General features: G+C 35.7%; 1 protein-coding gene across 2 annotated transcripts in view; it reads left to right on the top strand.

Moving 5' to 3' along the window:
- Positions 1–18,706, top strand: part of CPA6 (carboxypeptidase A6) — a 267,852-nt gene that overhangs the window by 29,356 nt on the left and 219,790 nt on the right. The gene's annotated exons all lie outside the window — the stretch shown is intronic.

Raw genomic sequence — 18,706 nt, forward strand, 5'->3', positions numbered from 1 at the left:
ACTTAATGGCTCTATCGTGCTTCGCAGGCACTGGGTTTTTTACACATAGAAGGTCTGTGGCAGCCCCGCGGTGAGCAAGTCTATTGGCGCCATTTTCCCAACAGCACCTGCTCACTTCATGTCTCTGTGTCACATTTTCGAAATTATTGCAACATTTTAAGCTTTTTCATTATTATTATATTTGCTATTGTGCCCTGTGATCAGTGATCTTTGATGTTACTGTTGGAAAAAGATTATGACTCAGTGAAGGCTCAGATGGTGATTAGCATTTTTTAGCAATAAAGCATTTTAAAACTATAAATCAATCAATCAATCTGGCTGACTTAGAAACAATGGATGAACTATTCCCAGGCTGCCTGTAAACTTCCCAGGGCACTTACTGTCTACTTCTTGTTACCCAGAATGTGTGCGTTAGCTTCCACCGGGCTTAATTGCTAGAGCAGGGAAAAGCTTTCTCTCTCTTTTTTGAAAAGCAGAGCCGTGAGAAGTAAATGACTTGTAAGGGTCCCCCATAAAAATTTGAAATGAGGAAATGACATGGCTAAGAGTCAGCTGAAGACAAGCTACCTAATCAGCTTCTCTATTCAGGCTTTCCTCATTTACCAAGACAAAACTTGAGGTAACTATATTTTGTCTGTTAAAATGACCAGCATGGCTGGTGAAATAGGAGTTGTCCCTAGAGCAGGAGCTAGTCTCTAAAATGAGTCTACTTTTGGGGGAGAAGGCTTGCCGAGTTCCTAACGTCTTCACTTCAGTGACCACAAGCACGGGCCCTCTCTCTGGCCTTCTAGAAGGAACTTGCGTAGCCCTCATGAGGGTTCATGCTCCCGGTTTAAGTTTCCCAAAACAGATCTCAGTGGGTCTTTATCCTGCTGCTTGTGTGAGAGAGAATGTCCTGCCCTGTGGCGAATCCACAGACAATTGCAATGTGTTCTGTGTGTCTCTGTGCTTTGTGTAGCATGGGAAGCTGTGTTGATTCATGTGCTTGGCTGACCACTTTCCCTGACAGAACTCCTCCTGCCGCTGCCCTGACAGAGCTGGCTGTCCACTAAGGGTGTGAATGTGTGTCCGCAAACTGGACCAATGGCTGTCCTGACGCTGCCGGGCCCTTCGGGACATGAGGTTGCAGCCTCAGTCGTCCAGCTGCACTGTTTCTCTCTACCTAAGTTGTACCGAGGCCTGGGTAAGGGAGCTCTGCCCCCGCTGTGTCCCTGCCTTGGCCCTGGGATGACACTGTCCCCTGCAGCTGAGGCAGCTCCACGCAGGTTGAGCTGGGATTCATTTCCATTCCAGCAACTCCAGGTAGTAGCCCAAGTGTGCATATCAGTGTGGGTTGCTGCACACTCACCAAGACAGATGAACTGGGTGTGGGATGCAGAGGTAGGGGAAAAGGGAGGGGGAGAAAGCAAGAGAGATCCTTCCTCTTATGAGGTCTGGGATCCATCGCAATGCAGGTCAGCTTGGACTCCAAACTGTTACACGGCTTGGTGGATCTGTCCACCACTGTTTCTCCTTGGGGAAACCGTGCCCCCGGGGTGTTGACTGCGGTACTGCCAGACTGTCTTTCATTCAGCTGCCACTTCCCACGGGCTATTCAAGACTCACTGCTGACTGGCTCATCAGACACCCTCTCCCTTTCCCCTGAATCTCTCCCGCAGGACCTGACATCCCTCTTTGAGAAATGGCGAATCTGGATTCGCCTATCTTTCAGATGTCTGTGGATTCACCTGTCTTTCAGACGAGTATGCGCACACACACGTGCCCATGAGCATTTGCACACACACACTACTGTTGGAGACAGGATTTGGATCTCCCTGCTGCAAACCTGAAGCCTTCTTAGGCTTGTGTCAGTGAGCTGATGCAAATAGATACCGAGGAGCAGAGATGGTACCCAGTTCCACAAATTGGATTTATCTGAGTGTTATCACCAGCCCAAGCACAGCACCTGCTCCTGTATCCGGGGGCCCTGGAAATGAGTGCTGGTACTTATAATAAGTTTGTTTCAAATTCTTCATAGAGGCCCTGATGAATCTGATATTTTCTGTATTATTTATCATAGATAGTCTGGGTTTTCTAACAAATTAGCATTTGAATTGCATATTGTTTAAGGGTTTATTGTTTGCAAGTAACAGAAGCCAATTTGAGCTACTTTAGACAGAAATGGGAAATTTGTTGCAAGGATTCAGGCAAGGCTCTGGGGACTTTGAGGCATGTTCAGGGACCATTCTTTAAGAGCTTTGTGTTCATTTGATCTTTCTTTGCAGTCTCTGTGTATCACAGTTGAAATCCTAAATTCTAGGCAGAAAGAATTTGGTGTCTGTTTGGCCATGTTCCAGCCAGCCAAGCTCAGGCATATAGATTCAAGTAATTCAAACCAAGTGCTTGGGGCCCAGCCCTATAGATAAGGTGCAGAGATGGGGCTGTCTGTGGCCCAGGCTCCAAAAAGAATCCATGATAGAGAGCACGCATTCATCATTTTTATATTCTTAAGAAAAGAGTGATGATCAATGACTACATCTCTTTAACTTATGGTTCATATGAGACTATTTAAAATGTTTTTCAGAAAGGAAAGGAACCTTTCAAATAAACCCAGTGGTTCTGAACTTGGGTTTCCTGGACCCATAAGCATACAGACAGGGCTTCTGGATGTTCAACTGCTCCCGTATTTCCTAAAGGCCTTTGTTTATTTACCATGGTGGAGCTGCACAAGGTCATGAGGACCTTGAGCTTCTCTGGTTTTTGGCAAAAATGGTATTAGCATCATGTGGTAATGCTCCTTGTGTCCTCATGATGAGAAATGTTATATAAAATATTCTTTTACTAAACAATGGAGGAATTATTTAATAACTCACTATAGTAGCAGTTGTACTAATAATAGAGAACACAGGGTTTACTGTGTGCCTGCGTTCTCCAATGCACGGCAGACATGATCTTTCCAAACCTGGGGTTCATGAAAGAGGGAGGAAAAAGAGGTCTTCGAGTGCTGAAGAAGCTTGGGAGCCACCGGGTTAGGTCTTCAGTTACAGTTCAGCGTCTGCTGCAATTCTGATGCAGAAGTCAAAGCATTCTGCTCTTAACAGGGAGTTAAGGTTCTTCCCAGGAAAAACGTCTCTTGCTCACCGCCCCTGAATTTGGTTCTAGCCACAGTTTCACACATTCCTAAGTTGAAGTTTTGATCTGTATAGACCTTTCAGTGCTTTTGCATTTCTCTTGCTATGTGTAAGGCCTCTGAGGTTAGATGCAGTTTAGCAAAAGAAAATAATCACTAGACTATAAACACTTTCATGAAACCATCGGGTAGGGCCGTTGCACCCTTTGTTCTTTAAAGAACGTGAAATATGTTCTCTGATCTGCCACTGTTTCACAGTCATGGCGCGTCTATCCCTTCAAAATTAAGTAGCTGTCTAAAAATAATTCAGATTTAAAATATTACCTGTTAGATATTGAACCAGATACTTTGTCAAGCGTGCTCTTCACAGCACTCTGAGAAATGAATATTATTATTTCCTTTTACAGATGGGGTAACTGAGGCCCAGCAAAGTAAATACTTGGAACATAAGTAGCATCCTCAGAAGGGAAGCTGTTAAATTCCAGGAGCAGGGACTGTGTCCCTGAGTTTCATGTTTTATTCCCTAGCACCAAATGGGCCCACGAGGAATATATACATGAGGAATAAATGAATGACTTTGTCTAATTCAAAGTCTGTATGCTCTCCACTGTACCATGTTTCCTCTGATATTACCCTGGGATATGTTCTGTACCTAAGTGAAAAAATAACCGTTTCCATAGGCAGTAATTAATATGTGTACAATATTCTATTGTCATAGAACATATGTATATTCCCAGCCATTGGCTTGTCTTTATGTGTTCCTGGCATAAAGGTTAGCTGGAGAATATGGAAATAAGTCATCACAAATCTATGATTAGTGGGAAGGGGTGGTCAGAATTTTACATTTGAATACTAGCATGTTTTTACTGGATCCACCAAAATTCACCTGCCAATTCTGGAATGTTTTTCTTCCCAGATAATGATATATAAAATGCGACTCCCTTGAAGTCAAATTATTTTACATTTTCTTTTGTCAGTACATTTACTTGTTGATGTTTCATAGCATAAAAGTATATTTACTGTACACCCCATCATCAATCACTAGAAGGAAAGGTGAAGGCAGAAGACCCAGGCTATAAAAATCGTCCTTAGGGCAAAATTGCTCCACTTTACCCATACATTTGTTGATGATACCACAATGTTTTAAACTTGGAATTGTAGATCTAATGATTCCTTTGTCTCTGAAAAAATACCAAAAGAATTACAACACCCATTGACTTGCAGATCTTTTGCTCACCTAAGAACTGAGGAAGACTTTAATTGTCCAGGGGGAATTGCCACCCAGTGATTGCTGGAGAAAATGGTTATATTCATTGAGAGCAATAGTTTATATTAGCTTAGCAAATACAGCTTGAGGTCACTTACCAGAAATAGTGTCTTTTCTTTCAGCGTCTATAAACTCTCTAGTATTTATAAAACTAAGAGAATGTGTGCTCTTCAACTTTGTAACCAAGATTATTCAGTGAGCCTCTTTCAGTAAATATATAAACATCTGGCTCCAGAGATCAGCAAAGACATCACAGCTTCAGGTCTGTAAATAGTGCCTCTCTATTAGAGCTACTCTATTAGCGTGTATGTTTTAAATGAACTTAAAAAACTGTCTGGAGAAACACATAATAAAAACCCTGGTTTGGTAAGCCTCATGGTTGTATTAGCCAAAATAAAATCTTTACACCAGAGAGAGAGAAACGCCTTCTGAATTGTGAATCCTTTTATGATTCTGATGAATATTACGTACCTGCTCCTCCAAAATGGAAATAGAAACAAAATTTTACATACAATTTTCGAGGACTGTCTAATCTCTGAAGCTCGCCCATCTCAGTTAATATGAATATGGCTTCAATTTTTAGGCACAAGTCTGCTTGGACTTAAAAATTGTTAGTTAGTGAATTAATTACCTTGTCTGTTTTTCTACTTAACCCCTTTTTCATTGCCTTTGTATGGCTACAAGTGCCCAGAAGCCATAATGATATAGCATTTGGAAAAAGTTACTCCAACAATGTCATGGTTGCTACCATGCCATTCTTCCAGGTCTTTCTCTCTTTACTGTCAACTATATAGTAGATTGCGTTGCTTACCTTCTGTGGAGTGGCCTGCCATAAGCGTCTGGTCTTTCAAATGTATGGTTTCCTCTGGAAACTTCTTTGAAGCCATATTCAGGAAAGAAAAAGGAACCGGACCTGGAACATAGTAATAGAACTTCTAGGCGCCATTCTTGCCATTTCTAACTAATTCCATCATGATATCATTTAGCTACACAGTCTGTGTATCAGCGTCTTTGCTTTCCTAGATAGTATCAGTTATCATGTTCACCTTGTGTGACACAAAGAACTTACAAAATATACGCCTGTCTCAAGGATCTTACAGGTTTTAGTGAGGAGATCTATACCTGAAACAGGGAATAAAACAAGAAAACAGTGAATTAGTATTGACACAGAATAAGGAAACATTGATATGTGCTAGTTGATTCTAACAGCAAGTATAAAAGTAGATCATTATAAACTTAATGAGTATTTCTCAGAGTGTATTCTCAAACTTATTTAGTCATAAATCCTACTTTATAATACCAGTTAATATCCTAAGAGCACACTTGGGAACCCTGAACTAGAATTATCACGAAAAATTGTCCTGAGGGAGAAAGACCTTGAGAAGTAGGTACATATAAATTAAGTATGATTCAGAATAATCTGCACCAGGATCACCAGAGGTTATTTTTTTAAATACTTATTACATCTGTCCTATGAAATTGTAATTTCTGGTATGGAGGGTCTTTTTTTTATGTACAGTCAAGTATGGGAACCCCCCATGGACACGCATAATGAAGAGGGAAGGCATTCATTACTATCTACTTAAATAACATTAAATGATAAAATACTTTAGGCTCTTTGAGAACTCATAAGATTTTCCATTTAGTGACTTCAACCAGGCTATCATTTGCTGAACCTAATTGAATGAACAGCTGATATTTCTGAAACTGTCATTTAAGACTCCATCTTAGTATATGGTTTCAAAGTTCATTTACTTCCTACCAAAAAGCTATGGTTCAAATCATGTTCTTTCATGTTCATGTGAGTTACACACACATACATAATGTATTTTGATTTTTATTGAAACTTACGTGAAGTGATGGTAGTTTTATATGTCAGACTTCATAGAAGTGAAACAGGGGAAGGAAAGAATTATACAGTAAAATGAGTTTCATGTATGTTTTTTTCCATGACTGCAAGAACCTGGGTAGAATTTGAGGGTCAGCTAACTCTAATGTCCAAGAGGGCTCCTAATGAAAAATTCCTATTTTTCCTCAGTAAATACCATTTTTTTTAAAGTAATCTAAATCTTCTGATTATTAAACAGGAGACTGAGTGATTTTTTTTTTTTTTTTTTCCCCCTCAAGAGGGGAAAGGGAAGGGAGTTTACTTTCATTGAGGCTCTACTAAGGGTCTGGTCCTTTATGTCATTTATCTCATTCAAAACACAAAATAATAAGGAAGGTAGTTTGTCTTTAAGTCATTTTCATAGATTAAGGAACTAAAGCTGAAAAGTTGAATGACTTGCTTAAAGTCTTATGACTATTAAGTGGCAAAGCCAGAACTTTAACCCTCCTCTTGTGCCTTGTTTTCCTCATGAGAAAACACTGCCTCTGACAGTAGCAAAAATCTCTAGACGCCCAATCTCTCTGAGACTGTTTTCTGTTTTACAATGGGAGTAATATCTATCTCATAGAATTGTGTGGTTTTCATTAACAGGTTTATTGAGGTATAATTTACATTTCGTAAAATCACTCAAGTATACAATTTAGTGAGCTTAGTAAATGTCATTAGTTGGACAACTGCCACCAGAATCTAGTTTTAGAAAAATTTAGAAAATTTTTAGAAAATCCATCACCCCATAAAGTACCATAGGGCCTCTTTTTTTTTTTTTTTTTTTGTCAATCCCTAGCCCTGCCCTTGGTCCTAGAAACCTCTTGTATGCTTTCTGTAATAATGGTTTTGCCTTTTCCAGAATATCATATAAATGGAAATACACAGTATGTAGTCTTTTATGTTTACTATCTTGTGGTTCATTTTGTTTGTAGCTTGTGTCAGTAGTTCATCCCTTTTATTGCTGACTAGTGTTCCATTGTATAAATAACCACATTTTTTATCTCTTTATCAGTTGATGGACATTTGCGTTGTTTCTATTTTTTTGCTATTATGAATAATCCTGCTATAAATAATCATAAAAATATTTCTCTGGACATAGGTTTTTATTTCTCTTGGGTAAATACCTAGAAGTAGAACTGTTGGGCCATGTTATAAGTTATGTTTAATGTTATAATTTGCAGTCAAACTGCTCAAAGTAGCTGTACCATCTTGCATTCCCATCAGCAGGGCATGAGGGTTTCAGTTGCTTTGCATCATCACCAACACTTGGTATTGTCAGTCTTTAATATTAGCTATTCTCGTGGGCTTGTAGTGGTTTCTCAATGTGGGTTTAATTTTCATTTTCCTAATGATCAATTATACTGAGCTTCTTTGTGCCTTGCTGACAATTCATTTATATTCTACTGTAGAGTTTTCACCCAAATTACATAACCTCTCTGTTCATAAAAGAATTTTTTAAAGATACATATCTATTGTATAAGGTCTGTTCAAATATTTTGCCCAATTTAAAATTAAGGTTTCTTTTGTCTTCTTACTGTGAGTTTTAAGAGCTCTTTATATATTTTGGAAACAAATCTTTGGTTAGATATGTTTTGTGAGTATTTTCTCCCAGTCTGTAGCTTGTGTTTTTATTTCCTTGATAGTGTATCTCAAAAAGCTAGTTCTTAATTTTGATGGCATCTGATTTATCAATTTCTTTCTTCTAGGACACAATAAGCACAAGTCAGAAAAGAAAATGTTATTGGTGTCAAATCTAAGAAAACCACAGTCAGAAAATTTTTTTTCCTAGGTTTTCTTCTAGAGGTTTTATAGTTTTAAAATTCTCACATTTAGATTTATGATCCATTTTGACTTAAATTTTGGGTATAGTACAAGGTTAAGAGTCAAGGTTCATTTCTTGCATGTGGATAGCCAATTATTCTAGCACAGTTTATTGAAAATATTTTTTTCACTCTCAAATTGGCCTCTCTGTTGAAAAATTCATTGACCATATAAACGTGGGTCTCTTTCTAGCTTCTCTATTCTCTTCATTGATCTATGTTTCTATTCCTATGCCAATACCATGCTATTTGATTACACGATTTTCTATTAAGTCTTGAAATCAGGTAGTATAAGTCATCTGACTTTTCTCCTCTTTAAAAAAAAAATTGTTTTGGTGTCGTAGATGTTGTCAATTTCTCAAAAATCTGTAGGTGTTGTAGATTTTGACTGGAATTGCACTGAACCTATACATCAACTTGGGGAAAGTTACCATCCTAAGCTTTCCAACCCATGAACATGGTACATATCTCCATTTGTTTATGTCCTATTAAACTTCTCTCAGTGATATTTTACAGTTTTCTATGAGATTTTATACATAATTTGTTTATTCCTGAGTCTGTCTTTGATGCTGTTGTGAATGGAATTATCTTTCATTTTTTGAATTTTCATTGCTAGTATACAGAAATTTAATTTTTATATTGATCTCTATGTCAATTTTCTATTGATGCTGTAACAAATCATAGATTTAGTAGCTTAAAACAACACAAATCTATTCTCAACAGTTTTGGAGAACAGAAGTCAGAATTCAGTTTCACTGGGCTAAAGTCAAGGTGTTAGCAGGGCTGGTTCCTTCTGAAGGCTGTGAAGGAAAAACTTTCTTTGCCTTTTTCAGCTTTTAGTGGCCACCTGTCTCCTTGGCATATGGCCTTTTCCTTCATCTTCAAAGACTGCTTTCATCACCATGTCACCTTCACCTCTTCTGTAGTCAAACCTCCCTATGCCTTTTGCTTATAAGGACACCTGTGATTATAGTTAGGACCCACCTAGACAGATAATCCAGAACAATCTTTCCATCTCAAGGTCCTTAACTTAATCATATAGCACAAGAGACTTTGCAGATATAAAGTAAAATTCACAGGTTCCAGATATTAGAACCTGGATATCTTTGGGGGCCATTACTCAATGTACCTTATGGCCCTACTAAATTCACTTATGAGTTCTAGTAGGTTTTATGTAAATTCTTTAGGATTTCTACTTGTACAGTCATGTCATCTCTGAATAGTTTTACTTATTCCTTTCCAACTTGTATGTCTTTTATATATTTTTCTCGCCTCATTTCAACAGCTAGAACCTCCAATAAAACGTTGAATACAAGTAGTGGGAGAAAACACCCTTTCCTTGACGTTAGCAGGAAAGCAATCTGTCTTTCAAGTATCATATTAGCTCTAAGTTTTTCATAGATGCTCTTTTTATATTTTGAAATATTTTAATGGGCTTCAAATTCACAAGTCTTCATTTGAGATATTTGTTAGCATGGTAGAAAATTCTACTACAAATTTTTCTAAATATGCAAATGTTAGAGATTTATTCTGTTTTTTTAATGAGGTAAAATTAACATACATCATACTAGTTTCAGGTATACAATATAATGATTCAATATTTGTATAGATTGTGGAATCACCACAATAAGTCTAGTTAAAATCCATCACCATACATTGCTACAAAATTTTTTCTTTTGATCAGAACTTTTAAGATATACTTTCTTTCCAACTCTCAAATATGCAATGCAGTATCATTAACTAGAGTCACCATGCTGTACATTACATCCCAGTGATGTATTTATTTTATTACTGCAATTTTTTGACCCCCTCTGGTGACCACCAATCTGTTCTCTGTATCTATGAGCTCATATTATTGGTTTTGGTTTTGTTTTGTTTGGACTCCACATATAAGTGATATCATACAGTATTTGTCTTCCTCTGTCTGACTTACTTAACTTAGCATAATGCTCTCAAGGTCCATCCATGTCGCAAATGGCAAAATTTCCTTTTTTATGGCTGAGTAATATTCGTGTGTGTGTGAAATCCATTCATTTTCTTTATCCATTTATCCATCAGTGGATACATAGGTTGTTTCCATATCTTTGCTATTGTAATTAATGCTGCAGTAAACATGGGGGTGTATATATCTTTTTGAGTTAGTGTTTTTCTTTGGATAAACACCCAGAAGTGGAATTGCTGGCTCATATGGTAGTTCTATTTTTAGTTTTTTGAGGAACCTCCATATTGTTTTCCATAGTGGCTGCTCCTATGTACATTCCCACCAACAGTACACAAGGGTTCTCTTATCTCCACATCCTTGCAAACACTTCTTATTGCTTGTATTTTTGATGATAGCCATTCTAACAGGTGTGAGGTGATATCCCATCAAGGTGTTGAATAGAATTTTCCTGATAATTAGTGATGTTGAGCACCTTTTCATACACCTCTTGGCCATCTGTATGTCTTCTTTGTAAAAATATCTACTCAGATCCTCTGCCCATTTTTAAATTGTATTGTTTGTTTTTTTTTGCTATTGAGTTATATGAGTTCTTTTTATATTTTGGATACTAACCGCTTACTAGGTATATGATTTGCAAATTTTTTTTCCCTTTAAGTAAATTGCCTTTTTATTTTGTTCATGGTTTCCTTTGCTATGCAGGAGCTTTTCAGTTTGATGTAGTCTCACTTGTTTATTTTTGCTTTTGTTGCCTTTGCCTGTGGTGTCAAATCCAAAAAAATCATTGCCAAGGCCAATGTCAAGGAGCTTACTGCCTGTTTTCTTCTAGGAATTTTATGGTTTCAGGTCTTACATTTGAGTCTTTAATCCATTTTGAGTTGACATTTGTGTATGGTGTAAGAGAGGAGTCCAGTTTCATTCTTTTGCATGTAGCTGTCCAGTTTTCCCAACACCATTTATTAAGAGACTGTCTTTCCCCATTGTATATTCTTAGTGCTTTTGTCATAAATTAATTGACCATGTAAGTTATTTCTGGGCTCTCTCTTCTGTTCCTTGATCTATGTGTCTGTTTTTATGCCAATTCTATTCTGTTTTGATTACTTTAACTTTGTAATATAATTTGAAATCAGCCTTCAGCTTTGTTCTTAAGATTGTCTTGGTTATTCAGGGTCCTTTGTGGTCTCATAAAAGTTTAGGATTGTTTGGTCTAGTTCTGTGAAAAATGCAATTGGAATTTTAATAGGGATTGCATTAAATCTTAGGATTACTTTGAATAGCATGGACATTTCAGCAGTATTCTTCCAATCCATGAGCACAGAATATCCACTTATTTGTGTCAACTTCAGTTTCTTTCCTCAATGTCTTATAGTTTTCAGTGTACAGAATTTTCACCTCCTTGGTTAAATTTATTCCTAAGCATTTTTTTAATGCAATTGTAAATGGGATTTTAAATTTCTCTTTCTGCTAGTTCATTATCATTGTATAGAAATGCAACAGATACTTGTATATTGATTTTGTATCCTACAACTTTGCTGAATTTGTTTATTCTAATAATTTTTTGATAGAGTCTTTAGGGTTTTCCAGATATAATATGTCATCTGTAAATAGTGACAGTTGTACTTCTTCCTTTCCGATTTGGATGACTTTTTTCTTCTTGCCTGATTGCTCTGGCTAGAACATCCAGTACTATGTTGAATAAAAGGATGAGAGTGGGCATCTTGACTTGTTCCTGATCTTAGATGAAACACTTTCAGTGCTTCACTGTTGAGTATGATGTTAGCTATGGACTTGTCATATATGGCCTTTATTATGTTGAAGTACATTCCCTCTATACCCACTTTGTTGAGAGGTTTTATTTAATCATAAATGGATGTTTATAGATACTCTTTGTAAGGCTAATTCCCATCTATTACTAGTTTGGTAAGATTTTTTTTTCTATCAGGAATGGATGTTAATTTTGTCAAATGAGTTTTCTCACCTATTGTGTGATCATATGATTATTTTCCTTCATTAATATTATTATTCCTTTATCGATTTGTTTTTTTTTACTATTAAGACAACCTTTTAGTTCTAGAATAAACCCTGTTTTGTCATGTAATATGATCCTTTCAAATATTGTTTGACTTGCTAACATTTAAAATGTCTTTGGGGGAGATATTTGGCTATTGTTTCTTTATTCTTTCATGTTTTTGTCTCGCTTTCATATCCAGATAATATTCACCTCATAAATGTGTTGGAGAGTGTCCTTTTCTTTTCTGTTTTGTGAAAGAGTTTATTTAATGTTTATATTATTTTTCTTAAATATTTGTTTCAATTCACCAGTGATGTTATCTGTGCTTTGGCCTTTCTTTATAAGGGAGTTTAACTTACTAATTTAACTCTTTATTTGATAAAAGTGTATTCAAAATTTCTGTTTCTTGTAGTTTTGGTAATTTTGGTCTTCTGAGGCATTTTCCCTTTCCTCTGGATTGTTAGATTTGTTGGCATAAAGTTATTCATAATGTTCTTTTATTAGCCTCTTAATGTCTATAGAATCTGTAGTGATATCCTCTCTTTTATTCCTGATACTGGTAATGTATACATATTTTTTCTTGATCACTTTATCTATTGATTTTTTTTCTCAAGAAAGCAACTTTTTTCGCTGACTTCATTTATCTTTCATTTTCATTGCTTTTAACTTTGTGATTTTTTTTCTATTTAGTTTGGATCAAATTTGCTCTTGTTTATTAAATTTCTTAAGGTGGAGTCTTTGACTATTTGTTTTAAACCATTCTTCCTTTCCAATATAAACATTTCAAGTTATTAACTTCCTTCTAAGCACTGTTTTAGGTTCATGCCACACGTTTTAATATATTGTGTTTTTATTTCCATTCAGTTCAAGATTATTTCCTAATTCTCCCTGTAATTTATTGGTTTCTAATTTAATTCCATTGTGACTGGAGAATAAATTCTGTATGACTTTGGTTCTTTGAAATTTATGAAGTTTTCTCTAGCCTAACATTTGGTTATCCTGGTGAGTATCCCATGTGCACTTCACGAATGCATATTCCTCTCTTGGTTTTATGGAAGGTTCTATACATGTCAGGTTTGTTATTTTTCAGGTTTTCTCTATTCTCATTGATTTTTTTCCCCTCTACTTGTTCTATCAGTTACTGAGGGGAGAGTGTTGATCTCCTGTAAGTGTTCACTTGTCTTTCTCCTTTAATTCTAGCAGTTTTTGCTCCATGTATTTTGAAGCTCTCTTGTTAGATACATATGCATTTATAATTGTTATGTCTACCTGCTGTATATTGACCCTTTGAAAAACATGGAATGTACCTCTTTGTTTCCTGTAATTTTATTTGCCTTTACGTCTATTTTGTGTACTACAGCTATCATATATTTATTGATTGGTATACTTCCTCCATCTTTTAACTTTCAACCCATCTGTTTTTGACTTTAAAGTGTCTGTATATTGCTTTTTTAATCTCATCTAACAATCTCTGCCTATTGACTGGAGTGTTTAATTCATAATTTTTGATATAATTGGATTTAGTTCTCTATTTTATTATTTTCTGTTTCTCATCAGCTTTTTCTATATTCTTTCTGTAAAATAAGTATTTTTGTATGACATTTTAATTTCTCTATTAAATTTGTAGCTCTATTTCTTTACTGTTACGGTAGGCATTTTTTAACTCTAACAACCTATTTCATGTTAATACTGACTTTTTTAACATAAAATATAAGAACTTTACATTGATAAAGATCTATACATCCATTCTTTTTTGCTATTATGTCATATATACTTCATGTATATAAGTTTTAAACCCAGTAACACAATTTTATTATTTTTGCTTTAAAAAGTTATATATATGTTTTAAAGAAGTTCAGAAAGGAAAGAAAAAATTGTGAGAGTAGAAATAAATGTATGTATGCATATGTGTATTTGTGTATATACACGCACATATGTGTACATATACACATACCACATATACCTGTATTTCCACATTTCCAGTGCTCTTCATTCCTTCCTCTGAATCTGAGTAACCTTTTTGTTTCACTTCCCTTTAGTCTGAAGGGCTTTTTTAAGAAGCATTTCTTGTAGCACAGGTCCATTAGCAATTAGCTGAGTTTTTGTTTACCTGTAAATGGCTTTATTTCACCCCCATATTGAAATAATCATTTCCCTGGAAAGAGAATTCTTGACTGACAGGGTTTTATTCTTTCAGCACTTTGACTATGCCATTCCAATATCTGTGGTCTTCATTGTTTCTGATGAGAAGATAGCCATTGTTCATATCTTTGTTTCCGTCTATGTGCTGAGTCATTTTTATCTTGCTGCTTTCAAGATTTTCTCTTTATCTTTGGCTTTCAAAAACTTGACTCGTATGTCCAGGTGTATTTCGTTTGGTCTGTCCTACTTTAGATTTATGGAATTTATTGTATTTGTAAATTAATGTTTTTCACCAAATTTGGGTAGATTTGAGCCATTTTTTCCTTAATTTCTGATTGTTCCCCTGTTCTTCTGGGATTTTAATTACATGTATTTTGCAATGTTTGATATTGACCCACAGATCTTCAAGGCTCTATTTATTTTTCTTCCATCTTTCTTGCTCTGTTTTTTGATTGAATGATTTCTATTCATTTTTATATTCATTGACTTTTTTTCTCTGCCATCCCAAATCTGTGAGTCTATGCAATGTATTTTTCACATTAGTTAACATATTTTTCATCTCTAAAATTTCCATTTGGCTCTTTTTATACTTTTCTTTTTTGTATTCACTATTTATTTACTCATTATTAAATTTCTTTAATTTTTTGAATGTAATGAAAAAAAGTGTACCTAATGCATTGGGTACAGTGGCTGGCACATGGTTAGTATTCGATGAATGATAGCTATTTCTATTACTGTTATTATTACTTAATAGATTCTAGACCTCTCATTAGGCCCTCACTCAGTATTACTCATTCATCTTCTCTGGAACAGAGCTTCCAAACTATGTGCTGGGAAATCCATCTTATCAACCTTAAGTTTGCCTGTCACCGCCTCCTCACCCAGGATTCCATATTCCTGTTTCCCCAAGTATCCCATACAAATGCTATCATTTTCCATGTGTGCCATGATGTGGAAAGGTTTAGGAAGCACTGCCCTAGAGGACAGCGCAGAGTAAGGTCCTTATTGGGCCTTGTAGGTATGCTTTCAAGCAGGTCTTTTGGGAACAAATCTTTTAAGGAACTTTTTCAAAGTTCTCCAGAACAGGAATTCCCCTATATATAAGACCATCCATTCAGCAAGTAATCTCGATGACTTGAAATGTGGCTCCTTTGCCCAACTTCCACTAATTTCAGGAGTAAACCAGAGATCCTGACTGCACCATGGTCCATGGTTTGTTCTGCCTTCTATGAGTGTCCTGTTTCTCCTGATAGCTTATGCACTAGGGGGTCTTCAAAGTCCCTAATTAAGTTTGTTGGCTTTACCAAAGATGTACTGGTGGAGGGTGTGTGTGTGTGGTGGGGGAACTCTAGTAATAGCTGTGAGTATCCTATCATTTTTTCCCTAAGATAGCGCTACAGAAAAAAAAAATGGCGATCCTGGGTCACACAGTTTACAAATGCTGCATGGAAAACAGAAGGAATTTCATTTCACAGTTATTTTCCTGTTTGGGACCAACCTCTTCACGGTCGCCACTGCACTGATAATGTTGAAGCCAGCAGCCTCACTAACAAGAGATGGACCATAATGGTGGGCCCCCGAGTCAATGTTGGAATTTTTATTCAGGTTTCTATTCCTGCTTGTGTGAACTAGCCCCTCACTAGAGTCCTTTGTGCCCTAGGCTTATGGGTCTATGCTAATTGGTATGACTCTTAGTGAATATATATCTACTTTTACAGCTCTAGCATATTATCAGCCCATAAATATTACATGTGAACTACTTTGGGTATTAATTTGCACTTATTATCTGTGCCCTAATTTGAAGCAAAGAGGTCAACAATTTTAAGGAGACCTATGATTTAATGGTGAAGTACGCTAACTTCCTACTAATAGGACCTGTTGCCACTTAATAAACCCATCAGTTAAGGGTCAGCATTTCTGTGTGATACTAGCTTTAATGAAAAATAGCCTACCATGCCCACTCTTGAAATCATAGAGCTAAGGAATACATGATATATACATAATAAATTATAGCAAGAAAGATAAACTTCACTGTTAGAAATCTCAATAGGGTAAAAATGTTTACTTTTCATCATTAAAATTCTTTACAGAGCAGTTTCAATAAAAATAGTACAGTGATGAAATGCATTGTTAGACTTATGAAAATAAATTATGTTTTCAAGTAGCTGCCAGCACATAGTTCACACTTTAACAAGTGAAATAGCCCTTCATCACCCTCAACTTTTCACTACTCTTTTGTTTTTTAAATCTGTTTTTTGTCTTTTCACAGGCATACTCTAGGACAAAAAGATGATGTGTCAACTCCAGCATAGTTCATAAGGGAATTATTCTCTATCAATCAAAAAGGTTTTGGAGTTGATGCCAAAGATTTGTTTGGGGTTTCATTTTAATTTATCAGTTCATGTTTTGGTCCTTACAGGTAATATTTTCTTTCTAAAATGGGCCTGTAGTAGATTATTTTCACTAAAAGCCAATTTCCCGAAGTTTATTCAACATTCAGGGTGCTATGTAGAAAAACATTAGAAAAATTTAAAAATATAAGACAGTGAAGTAACTTGGTAAAGTATTTAACAGAGATATTTATATCTTGAATTTAAATATCACAAACCATCATAGGCACAGAAATATATGAGGAGCACTAAAGATTTGTTTGTTGCTCTTGCCTAATTGAACATATACGATCTGTGCTTTTTACTGTATAAAATTATACCTTAATAAATATTATAGATATATCTTTTAAAAAAGAAAAGATTTGTTTCTTGCTCATGACACAGTGTGAGGGCTAAGGGTGCTCTATTCCACAGAGTCATTCAGGGATCCAAGCTCTTTGCATCTTTGCTGCCATCTTCTCAAGCCTCAGACTTTTGCAATGGACCCTCTGCACCCCTCAGCAAATGGGGAAAGAGAAGTGAAGAGGGTTTCAAGGGAAGTTTCAGGGGTCAGGACTGAAAGGGACACACATCATTTCTACCTACATGCCATTGACCAGACTGGTTGCCCAGGGCCACATAGATGTCAGCAGATGAAAAATATAGTCTGTGGTATGCTAAAGAGGGAGCAGAAAACAAAGATACTCATGAGCCCACTAATCTCAGTCAAATATTTTGTTCATATGTGGATTTCCTCTTGTTTTCTTTGTTTCTGTAAGGTTCACTTTTGTATCATTATGTGAAGGGAAGACAGAAGTGACAAATGCTTGCAGTTATCAGAATGTAATTTTCAAGTTAATGTACAGTTTTATCCTTCAGGGAATATGATTTAGTTAGACTAGTCACTCATCCTTAATTATTTTGTTTATAAAAAAATGATTTGTACACTAAATATATTGTGGATAAACTTGTACCATACTGACTGTGTGATATAGTTATACTTGTCATCTCAAGTTTGTATTCATTGGCACTTTGTTGTCTCTTGAAATACATCCCACATTTGAATATGTAATATTTTCCCTGCAACTTATTCATAACTTGAATATATATTGAAGTCAATTTTTTAAAAATCTCCATTGATTCACTATGGTATTTTCTGACTCGCATTTTTAACTTGATAAGAATTTCCTTCTATGATTACCTCTTCTAATGTGTCCTATATCAGCTCCTTAAGTTGATATGACTGTTTATCTTGCTTCTGAGAGTTTAATAGGACTCTTAATTTCAGAACTTCTTACTCCTGAACACTAATATTGCTTTACGTGCAGTGTGATTTAAAATAACATACCTTTGAAAAAGCACTGTGATCATTTTTAAATATCGCACATCTCCAATAGATAGCTAGAACCAAATTTCTTAATATATTAAGTTTATTTGATGTGGTTGTAATTATTCATACAGATTTTTAAACTTCTAATTTTGGGTAGTAGTTAATAATCATGTTACTTTAAATTATTTCTGTTGTCTTTGACAACTTTAAATATATTAACCTCTGATATATTAGCAATGATAAGAACATGACATCATTCTATCAAGACCAGTCAAGTCTTAGCTACGGAATGAGACATTATGGAACTTGATCGAGTACCTATGAGAAGCAAAGATGAATAACAATTCCTATACTTAAGCTTACACCCAAGTTCTGAGTGGGCATGGCAGCTAATATGTGTATATGCAAATATCTATAACTAGAGACCCAGGTATGAGAGTAACTGCCAAAAATGAAAGGTTTAGGGAGTTCCATTGAATCTTTGGTGATTTGGCATATGGAATTTATGGAATCCTTCACAGAGGTGATGTTAAGAGCAAGATCTTTAAAAATAACAAGTAGGATTACAACAACAGATGGAATAATATATTCAAATCTGAGAAAACTGTACTAGACTCTGGGGGCCTTCTTAATTACTAGGTCTTATATATCCTTCTATGTCCAGTGTCCAGCATAGTGCCATGATCATAAGAGCTTGTTTTAGAAATGGATGGAGGGATAGATGAATAGTCGGACAAACAAACAAGTGAATATTAATAATCATTTCTTCTTTTATTCATTCATTCAAGCGAAAAACCCAACTAGGACAGCACTGTACAATATCATGGAAGATGGGATAGGAAA

This window comes from Aethalodelphis obliquidens, unplaced genomic scaffold (genome assembly GCF_003676395.1).
Source record: "Aethalodelphis obliquidens isolate GAN/ISIS:26980383/991018 unplaced genomic scaffold, ASM367639v1 scaffold33, whole genome shotgun sequence".
NCBI classification, from domain to species: Eukaryota; Metazoa; Chordata; class Mammalia; order Artiodactyla; family Delphinidae; genus Aethalodelphis; species Aethalodelphis obliquidens.